The following is a 10,461-nucleotide window of genomic DNA, read 5'->3' as shown; positions in this document are numbered from 1 at the left end:
CACACATTATCAAACTGCAGGTGCCAAATTCCAATAACTCCCAGAAGCACTCCAATCTACTAACTGTAGAAAGCCTCCCAATCAACACAGCTATTTAGTCCATGAGGGTGTACCGAGCGAATTCCAACCATAAATGAACTTCTGCTTCAATTTCCATAACCTGTGGGTAATATTGCCCTGTATGTTAGCTTTAACCTGAGTAATGATGAAAAATCTTAATTGTTCAACCTCATGTTTCTCTCTAGACCAATGGTCCACCAATGGAGCCCCATCCTTCCTAAGTCTCAAATTACTTTTGTGCTCTGTGATCCAAAATTTAATCTGACGCTTAGTATGGCCAATATACAATAATTGGCAAGGACACAAAATGCCATAAACAACTCTTTTAGAATTACATGAGAATTTATCCTTAATCATATAGGGATCCCGGTTATCCGCATAGTGATAACTCTGTATCTCCATTCTGTTACCACATACTGAACAACCCTGACAGGGCTCCTCTTCACTCACTGTTTGTAATTGTTTACCATTCTTATTCACCATCATCGATTTCAAATTATTCCCCTTAGAATATGCAAACACAGGAGGTTCTTCACATCCTGGAATACTCCTCAGCAATCCCCAATGGCTCATAATAATTTTTCTAATGGCACCACATCTCACAGAATACGGCAAACAACATACTAACCTATTTAAAGGTTCCTTCTGGGATTTAATCAATAAATTCTCTCTCTGCGAATATAAACCTCTCTTATAAGCCCTTCTCACATAACTTCTCAGATATCCTCGTGTACTGAATTTCTGAAATAAAGTTTCAGCCGACTTCTTATATTCATTTATTGAAGAACAAAGTCTCCTATATCGGAGAAATTGACTCACTGGCACATTTTCCCTTAACCGTTGAGGGTGGAAGCTCTCAAAGTGTAGTATTGAATTTCTATCAGTATCTTTTACATATACAGTTGTCTCAATCTTTGAATTATTACAATACACCATCACATCAAGGAAATTAATCCTCACCTTACTACTTTGAATAGTGAAATGTAAATTCTGATCAATCAAGTTCAACCATCTGTCAAATTCATGCAATTCCCCTTCTTCTCCCTCCCAAATCCAAAAGAGGTCATCCATAAACCTTTTCCAACACTTGATCTGGGAGAAGAAGGGGCTCATATAGATATGAGTCTCTTCAAACTGTGACATGTACAGGGCCAGGCACACAATTGATGGAGCACTGGAGACCCCATGGGGATACCCCTCTCTTGTTTAAAATAAACACCCTTGAATATAAAATAAAATTCCCCCAATACTACCTCTGTTAAAAATGATTTTGAAAAAAAAAAAAAATATATATTAAGGAACGCGTGTCTACAACCACAGTAGCCTCGAAGGAGGCAATCAATGCCAACCAGGAACAAGTATATAATACAAACATGGCTCAAAAGAAACTGTTGTGCAATTACCAATGCAATTGTTGCAGCCGCGCACATGTCCCCCTTTTTCTCAATTTGTATATCTTCCCTGGCCAGAGGATGTGGTTAGGGCAATTAGTGCAGTTGGGTTTAATAAAGGTTTAAGTTCTTGGAGAAAAGATCCATTAACTGCTATTAATAAAGTTGACTTAGGGAATAGCTGCCACTGCTATCTTCTTAGTACCCAAACACTAAGAAGATCCCATGCTACTAACGCCAGTAATAACTAGGGATGTGAATCGTTTTTCAACGATTAAAATTATCGTCCGATAATGTTTATATCGTCTTAAATCGTTATAGAACACGATACAATAGAAATTCTAACGATTTATCGTTAAAAATCGTTAAATCGTGTTAGTGCGCACTAACTCGAGTTAGTGCGCACTAACTCCCCGTTAGTGCACACTAACTCGATTTAGTGCGCACTAACTGAAAATGATACAAATAAACACTTTCCAGGTCACTGAAGGTCAGTTAGGAATGAATATGTGTTCCTATTGGCTGGCTGCCCTCTTATCTATTGATGTTACCAAGGTTACCACTGAGGTGATGGTTGGGGGGATGGGAAATGGAACTGGAAACTAACGAACACCAACAGAAAATGAAACAAAGTGTTCTCACTTCCCAGGTCAGTAAAGGTCACTTAGGAATGAATATGTATGTATGTATTCCTATTGGCTGGCTGTGCTCTTATCTATTGATGTTACCAATATGGTTGGGGGATGTGAAATGGAAACAGTTGGAAGCTTGACAAAAAAAGTAATGTAATGATCAGCACTCACGTGACTAGAACTTGTTTGTTTATTATTTTTGTTAGCAGGCACCTGAAATGCTAGTGCATGTTGAATTTGCCAATCACTGTGCATTTTAGAAAGGTGGTCCTGGCTGGAACTGTACACAGTTCAAATATATGTAATTGATTGTTGGTAAGTGTATTTTTTAAGTAGCCACACTGGCACCAGTATGTTTACTTTTCCTCCTACTTAACTCACTAGCTCAGCTTTGTAAGAAGGGCTTCTCTGCTTGTGTGTTGTTTTTGTTTGGTGTGAGGAGAGCAGAAACATCAGATCTTTATTCAATCTACTACAGTCATCTCTTACAGTGCCCTATCCCTATTAATACCAGGAGTGTTGTGATCTTCCTGCACACAGTGCCCTAACCCTGATACCAGTCTGAGACAGCTCCCTCCCTGCATTACTAGTGAGAGGCTGGCTTCGCAGACAGGGGGGAGCTGCCTGACCCTCACTCCTGACTTCCCCCATGTCCCAGCTAGTGAATGGTGTGTGGGTGAGGGGGGGGGGGGGGGGAGGATGGTGAAGTCTGAGACAGCTCCCTCCCTGCATTACTAGTGAGAGGCTGGCTTCACAGACAGGGGGGAGCTGCCTGACCCTCACTCCTGACTTCCCCCATGTCCCAGCTAGTGAATGGTGTGTGGGTGAGGGGGGGGGGGGGAGGATGGTGAAGTCTGAGACAGCTCCCTCCCTGCATTACTAGTGAGAGGCTGGCTTCACAGACAGGGGGGAGCTGCCTGTCCCTCACTCCTGACTTCCCCCATGTCCCAGCTAGTGAATGGTGCGTGGGTGAGGGGGGGGGGGGGTGGATGGTGAAGTCTGAGACAGCTCCCTCCCTGCATTACTAGTGAGAGGCTGGCTTCACAGACAGGGGGGAGCTGCCTGACCCTCACTCCTGACTTCCCCCATGTCCCAGCTAGTGAATGGTGTGTGGGTAAGGGGGGGGGGGGGGAGGATGGTGAAGTCTGAGACAGCTCCCTCCCTGCATTACTAGTGAGAGGCTGGCTTCACAGACAGGGGGGAGCTGCCTGACCCTCACTCCTCCGGGGTATTGTTATCTTCCTGCACACAGTGCCCTATCCCTGATACCAGGGGTGTTGTGATCTTCCTGCATGCAGTGCCCTATCCCTATTAATACCAGGAGTGTTGTGATCTTCCTGCATGCAGTGCCCTATCCCTATTAATACCAGGAGTGTTGTGATCTTCCTGCATGCAGTGCCCTATCCCTGATACCGGGATGTGTGCAAGAAGATCACAACACCCCCGGTATCAGGAATAGGGCACTGTGTGCAGGAAGATCACAACACCCCCAGTATCAGGAATAGGGCACTGTGTGCAGGAAGATCACAACACCCCTGGTATTAGGGATAGGGCACTGTGTGCAGGAAGATCACAACACTCCTGGTATTAATAGGGATAGGGCACTGTGTGCAGGAAGATCACAATACCCCTGGTATCAGGGTTAGGGCACAAGTTCTAGTCACATTGACTGATCACATTACTTGTTTTGTCAAGCTACCAACTGTTTCCATTTCCCATCCCCCATATACTGTCAGTAGGAAACTTGGTAACATGAATAAATAAGAGGGCAGCCAATAGGAATACATATTCATTCCTAAACTGACCTTAACTGACCTGAAAAGTGTCAAATTGTATCATTTTCAGTTAGTGCGCACTAACTCCCAGTTAGTGCGCACTAATCGGAAAAAACGATTTTTAACGATTTTTTAACTAAAAAATCGTGCCTAAGACGATTTTCTTGCCCTGCCACACGATTTCTATCGTTAAGACAATATGGAAAACGATTCACATCCCTAGTAATAACAGTGGCGGCTATTCCCTAAGTCAACTTTATTAATAGCAGTTAATGGATCTTTTCTCCAAGAACTTAAACCTTTATTAAACCCAACTGCACTAATTGCTCTAACCACATCCTCTGGCAACAAATTCCAGAGCTTAATTGTGCGTTGAGTGAAAAATAATTTTCTCTGATTTGTTTTAAATGCTCTGCTTGCTAACTTCATGGAGTGCCCCCTAGTCCTTCTATTATCTAAAAGAATAAATAACCGATTCACATTTACTCATTCTAGACCTCTCATGATTTTATAGACCTCTATCACATCCTCCCTCAGCCATCTCTTCTCCAAGCTGAACAGCCCTAACCTCTTTAGCCTCTCCTCATATGGGAACCATTTCATCCCCTTTATCGTTTTGGTCGCCCTTCTCTGTAACTTCTCCAGTACAACTCAGTGGCGTAGCCACGGGTGGGCCTGGGTGGGCAGGTGCCCACCCAACTTAGACCCAGGCCCACCCAACTGGCACCGGAACTGCAAGGCTGTCGCGGGATCCCATCCCCGCGACAGCGAACAAGAGAACCCACGCCTTGCGCGCCATCACGGCACACATGGGGAAGCGCTGCTGCGGCCGTACGGCCAACCGGTCTTCCTGTTCGGGGGGGGGGGGGGAGTGGAAGCGCCGCGCGCAGCTTCCGCTTCCTCCCCCCAATGCAGGAAGATCAGCTGCCTCTCCTGCTGCCACCCGTTCTCCTGCTATCTTCGGACCAAACGGCCCGCCGAACTTCCTGTTTGGGGGAGCGGAAGCGCCGCCCACAGCTTCCGCTTTCTCCCCCAAAGCAGGAAGATCAGCTGCCTCTCCTGCTGCCACCGGCCTCCTGCTATCTTCGGGCGTCGGGCCGTACTGCCCGCCGAACTTCCTGCTTGGGGGGGGGGGAGGGAGGAAGCGGACGTTGTGCGCTGCGCTTCCGCTCCCCCCCCCCCCCGACAGGAAGTTCGGCGGGCAGTACGGCCCGACGCCCGAAGTTAGCAGGAGGCCGGTGGCAGCAGGAGAGGCAGCTGATCTTCCTGCTCTGGGGGAGAAAGCGGAAGCTGTGCACGTGCTTGAATGTGTATGTGTGGATGAGAATGGGAGTGTGTGTGGGTGAAAACTGGAGCCTGGGTGTGTATGTGGGTGAGAATGGAAGCTTGAATATGTGGGTGAATGGGAGCTTGAATGTGTGTATGTGTGGTTGAGAAAGGGAGCCTGGGTTTGTGGGTGGGTGAGAATGGGAGCTTGAATGTGTGTATATATGGGTGAGAATGAGAGCCTGGGTTTGTGTGGGTGGGTGAGAATGGAAGCTTGAATATGTGGATAAGAATGGGTGCTTGAATGTGTGTATGTGTGGGTGAGAATAGTACCTTAAATGTGTATATGTATGGATGAGAATGGAGCTTGAATATGTGTGGGTGAGACTGGGAGCATGGGTTTGTGGGTGAGAATGGGAGTCTGGGTTTATGTGTGTGGGTGAGAATGGGTGCCTGGATGTGCGTCTGTGTGTGCATAAGAATATAAGCCTGGGGAGGGGTGAGAAAGTGAGAACTTGAATGTGAGCTTGTGGGGGGGGGGGGGGAGAGCATATGAGAGTGACAGCTTGAGTGTGTGAGAGGGAGTCTGTGAGAGAAAGCGTGTATGTGTGTGTGTGTGTGTGTGTGTGTGGAAGGGAAGAAGACAGTAATAGAAGAAAGACACTGAAAAGGAATTAGGAAATGAGCTATAAAGGAAAAAATGGGAAAAAGAGACCAGGACCAACTGATTAGAAAAATACAAAGATCAGACAACAAAGGTAAAAATATATATCTATATTTTGAGATGTTAGCAATTTAAATATAAGCAACACAACCGCTCTCTCAAAATTTATGGACAGGTAGGAGCCGTGTATAAAATCGTAATAATAAGAAGGCTAAAGTACCACAAATCACCGTGAATTATGTTTGTATCATTAAGTAAACCTCATACTTAGGCGTAGATGTGAATGCTATGCTGCATAATTTGGCATTATTTATCAGTAAAAAAACAACTAGTAGACCTGCATGCCTTCAGCCCACCCATGTTAACCTTGTGCCCACCCAAAAAATCAATTCTGGCTACGCCACTGGTACAACTATATCATTTTTGAGATGTGGTGACCAGAATTGTACACAGTACTCATGGGGGCGGATTTTAAGAGCCCTGCTCGCCTAAATCCGCCCAAATCCGGGCGAATTTAGGCGAGCAGGGCCCTGCGCGCCGGTGAGCCTATTTTACATAGGCCTACCGGCGCGCACAGAGCCCCGGGACTCGCGTAAGTCCCGGGGTTTTCTGAGGGGGGCTTGTCGGGGGCGGGCCCGAACCGCGCGGCGTTTTCGGGGCGTGTCGGGAGCGTTCCGGGGGCGGGCCCGGGGGCATGGCTATGGCCCGGGGCGGTCCGGGGGCGTGGCCGCGCCCTCCGGACCCGCCCCCAGGTCGCGTCCCGGCGCGCTAGCGGCCTGCTGGCGCGCGGGGATTTACGTCTCCCTCCAGGAGGCGTAAATCCCCCGACAAAGGTAAGGGGGGGGGGGGTTTAGACAGCGCCGGGCGGGTGGGTTAGGTAGGGGAAGGAAGGGGAAGGTGAGGGGAGGGCAAAAGAAAGTTCCCTCCGAGGCCGCTCCGATTTCGGAGCGGCCTCGGAGGGAACGGGGGTAGGCTGCGCGGCTCGGCGCGCGCCGGCTATACGGAATTGATAGCCTTGCGCGCGCCGATCCAGGATTTTAGCGGCTACGTGCGTATCTACTAAAATCCCGCGTACTTTTGCTTGCGCCTGATGCGCCAGCAAAAGTACGCCAAATCGCGCGGTTTGAAAATCTACCCCATGGTGCGGTCTCACCATGGAGTGATACAGAGGCATTATGACATTTGCCATTTTATTCACAATTCCCTTCCTAATAATTCTTAGCATTTTGTTAAGTTCTAGATGTCTATTTTTTTTATAGGAGTTTTTGTTACTTCACAAAATAGCAGTGGAGGGATATTTTTTGCTGAAGTGACACCAGAATTTGAATATTTTTGTTTCATGTTAGTTGAAATGTGAATTCTCCTAGCTCTGCACCTGTTCTGATGATTAATGCTATTTTATTGTAGTTATGATGATTTCTGGCTTTCTGCAAAGAGGATTCATGAAAGAATACATTGATTTTTGTTTTATTACCTGATTGATTGGATCTCTTTGTTTCTTTTCTTTTTACAGGATATATTTGTGCATTTATGAAATGCAATAAATACAAAATAAATTAATACAGATTATTAAGGAATATTTAATGCTGGTAAGTGCTTGAAATAATTGAGGTAAAATGTTTTAGTTTCACGCATGATGTATATTTGTATAATGGCTGTTGCAAACTACTTAGAAAGCCATTGTAGGGTGCAGTATATGGCATTATTTATCAATAAGAATACAACTGGTAGGTCTCAGACCTGCATGCCTACAGCCCATCCATGTTAACCTTGTAACCACCTAAATAATCAGTTCTGGCTTTGCCACTGGTATGGTTTTACTAATTTTCTTTTATGAGGAATGGTAATGCTTCTGTTTTTCCATTTTTGCAGTGCATATAGAATTTGGCTCGTTGCAGTTTCCAGTTCAGTTTTTGTCTGTACATTTCTATTTAGTATGGTCTCTTTAGTCTGCATTTGAGGGTCTCTGTGTTTTGCATGTGTGACTGTAATGAGGTATTCCAATGGTGTGTAGTTTGTATGTAAGGATCTATATAGCAGCTTGCCTTGTTCTGTTTCCTAATATTGGGTTTATTGCTGTTTTAGGCCTCATGAAATATTTGCAGTCAAGGCCGGTGCTAGCTTTGTTTCTGACCTGTATGAATAATTACTGTGCTGCCCCCTCCCCCCAACAATTCATTCAGTCTTTGTCCCAGGTCAGTCAATTATAGTCCCGCTCCCTCCAGAAATCTATATTTTTAAAAACTGACACCCATCCACTCCTTATTACATACCCTAGGGAAACCTTACAGCCTTGCACACATACCATCCTCCACACTCCCACACCCTCTACAGCCATGAAAATGTAATTATGCACGTATAACAAATTTTATATGAAAAAGAACATTCACAAGTACAGTTTTCTGAGGCAAAATATCACTTACAACATATTTATTATATTTACATGCACAGCTGTGGTGCCATCCACAAAACTCAGCAAAAAAGACACTTGGAACTCCTATGAATTTATAATGGCACCTCAGAAAGCCATGAATAAACATAATTATCATTACAATATAGTAAACCTCCCATACCAAAATAATCCTAACTACAAGCACTCAAACAGTAGCAACCTTATCTATGAAAAGGCAACACTGCAAATATTACACCAGGCCCTAGAACACCAATACACCTCCTATTGGGAAAATAGAACAAGCCAGGCTGCTATAGATCCCTATACAGAAACTTTATGCCAGCAAAATAGTACACCTCAGTCACATATGCAGAACCCAGAGAGACTCTGACCAAATACAGAATAAAGAATCCAGAAACTATAAATAGAAACGTGCTGAGAAGAACTGAACTGGAACCCACAACGAGCCAGCCTCTATTTGCAGAGCAACAATAGAAAACAAAAACATAACCATTCTTCCTAAAACATTAAATAATAAAATCAATAAATATAAAACATATAACAGTAAAATCATATTCATAAAAAGAATAAATATTTCAAACCAGTTAATGAACAGAATATCCAAAATTTCCCAAACAGCAATACAATACTTTAATTAAAAATGTTTTAATATTTCCCCCCCAAAAAATACAATATTTCAAAACAGCAAAAACATGAAATTACATCCAATAATTAAAACTAATAAGGATTAAAACATCTCCTGCTCTCCATACCTGGGATCTTTTGATTTCAGTCACCCTGATATTTTTGTGGATTCAGGAGATAGGGCTGCACAAACTTTATCTTCTCTCTCTCTCTCTCTCACACACAATAACATATTGATTCTCTCACACACTCTCTTTCTGATATACATGCATATGCTCTCACACAGACACATAATGTGTGTGTGTGTGTGTGTGCATGCCTGTGAGAGTCTATATGTAAAACATAGGCTTTCACAGGCTCACACACATATATATATACAAATACACAGACTCTCACATAGACGCACACATGCATACAGGCACACACACACACACATACAAGCACATAGGGTCTCACACATCCAAACACATGCATACAGGCTGTCACAAAGCCTCTCACACACAAGCTTTCATATAGACACATACATGCATACAGGCTGTCAAATTCACATACAAGCTGTCACGTGGACACACACATGCTTACAGGCTGTCAAACACCCACACACACACAAGCTTTCACAAAGACACAGGCAGGCTTGCACACAGACATGCACACATACATGAACTCTCACATAGACTCCTTTACATACATGGCCTCCTCTTCTCTTTGGGCCTAGTGGGATAAGCTCCACCATGGCCCCGTGGGCTCCTCTTCTCTTCGGGCTGTGGTAGGACGAGCTGCACCATGGCACAGCGGGCTCCTCTTCTCATGGGGGGGGGGGGGGAAGTTGGTGCTGAAGTAGGAAGGAACACTGGTTCAACCGGTGAATTGAACTTTGTTGCGGCCTGCAGCCTCTCTTCCTCTTCAGCCACCGGCAGGTTGAACTTTGCCAGAGGCCTCTCTTCCTCTTCAGCCAGCAGCGGGTTTGGCTCTGGCTGGTGGCCCTGCACCTCTTCTGTTGCCACCGCTGCCCCCTTGGGTGTGCCGCCCCGTGCATACCCAAGGGGGCAGCGGAGTGAAGGCAGCTAGCTAAACTTCGGTATATAAAAGCCTTTAAATAAATAAATAAATAAATAAATGCACAGTATGCACACCTGGTCACGCCGGGCCTGTTTGTAGTTATTGCTATTTGAGTGCTGGTAGTTAGTTTTGTTTTGATCAAGAAAGTTTATTACATTGTAATTGTTTTCTTGTGGTTTTCTGAGGGTCATGCTTTTGCCCAAGATGCATTACAATAGGCCTAATACTATATGAGTTCCAAGTGTCTCTTGCTTTTTTGCAGGGTTTTCTGGTTGGCACCTCAGCAGTGCATGTAAATATAAGATACATATTGTAAGTGATATATTTACCTCAGAAGACTGTGCTTTGAGTGCCCTTTTTCATGAAAATATGTTTTTATAAATGCATAATTTTTAATTGTATCAAGGTATGATGGGTTGGGGGATGCAAGGCTGTAAAGTTTTCCTAGGGCACCTAATATCCTTGAACTGGACATGGGCATTGCTGTACAAACATTTAATAGAGTTCCCAACTCCTGGAGTCATGTGTTGTGTAATGGGTGAGGGTGCAGTTTTTCACTTGGCCATAGATGCCACAT

The sequence above is a fragment of the Rhinatrema bivittatum genome, chromosome 5 (assembly GCF_901001135.1).
Source record: "Rhinatrema bivittatum chromosome 5, aRhiBiv1.1, whole genome shotgun sequence".
Classification (NCBI taxonomy): Eukaryota; Metazoa; Chordata; class Amphibia; order Gymnophiona; family Rhinatrematidae; genus Rhinatrema; species Rhinatrema bivittatum.
Note: the sequence above shows the minus strand (reverse complement) of the source record.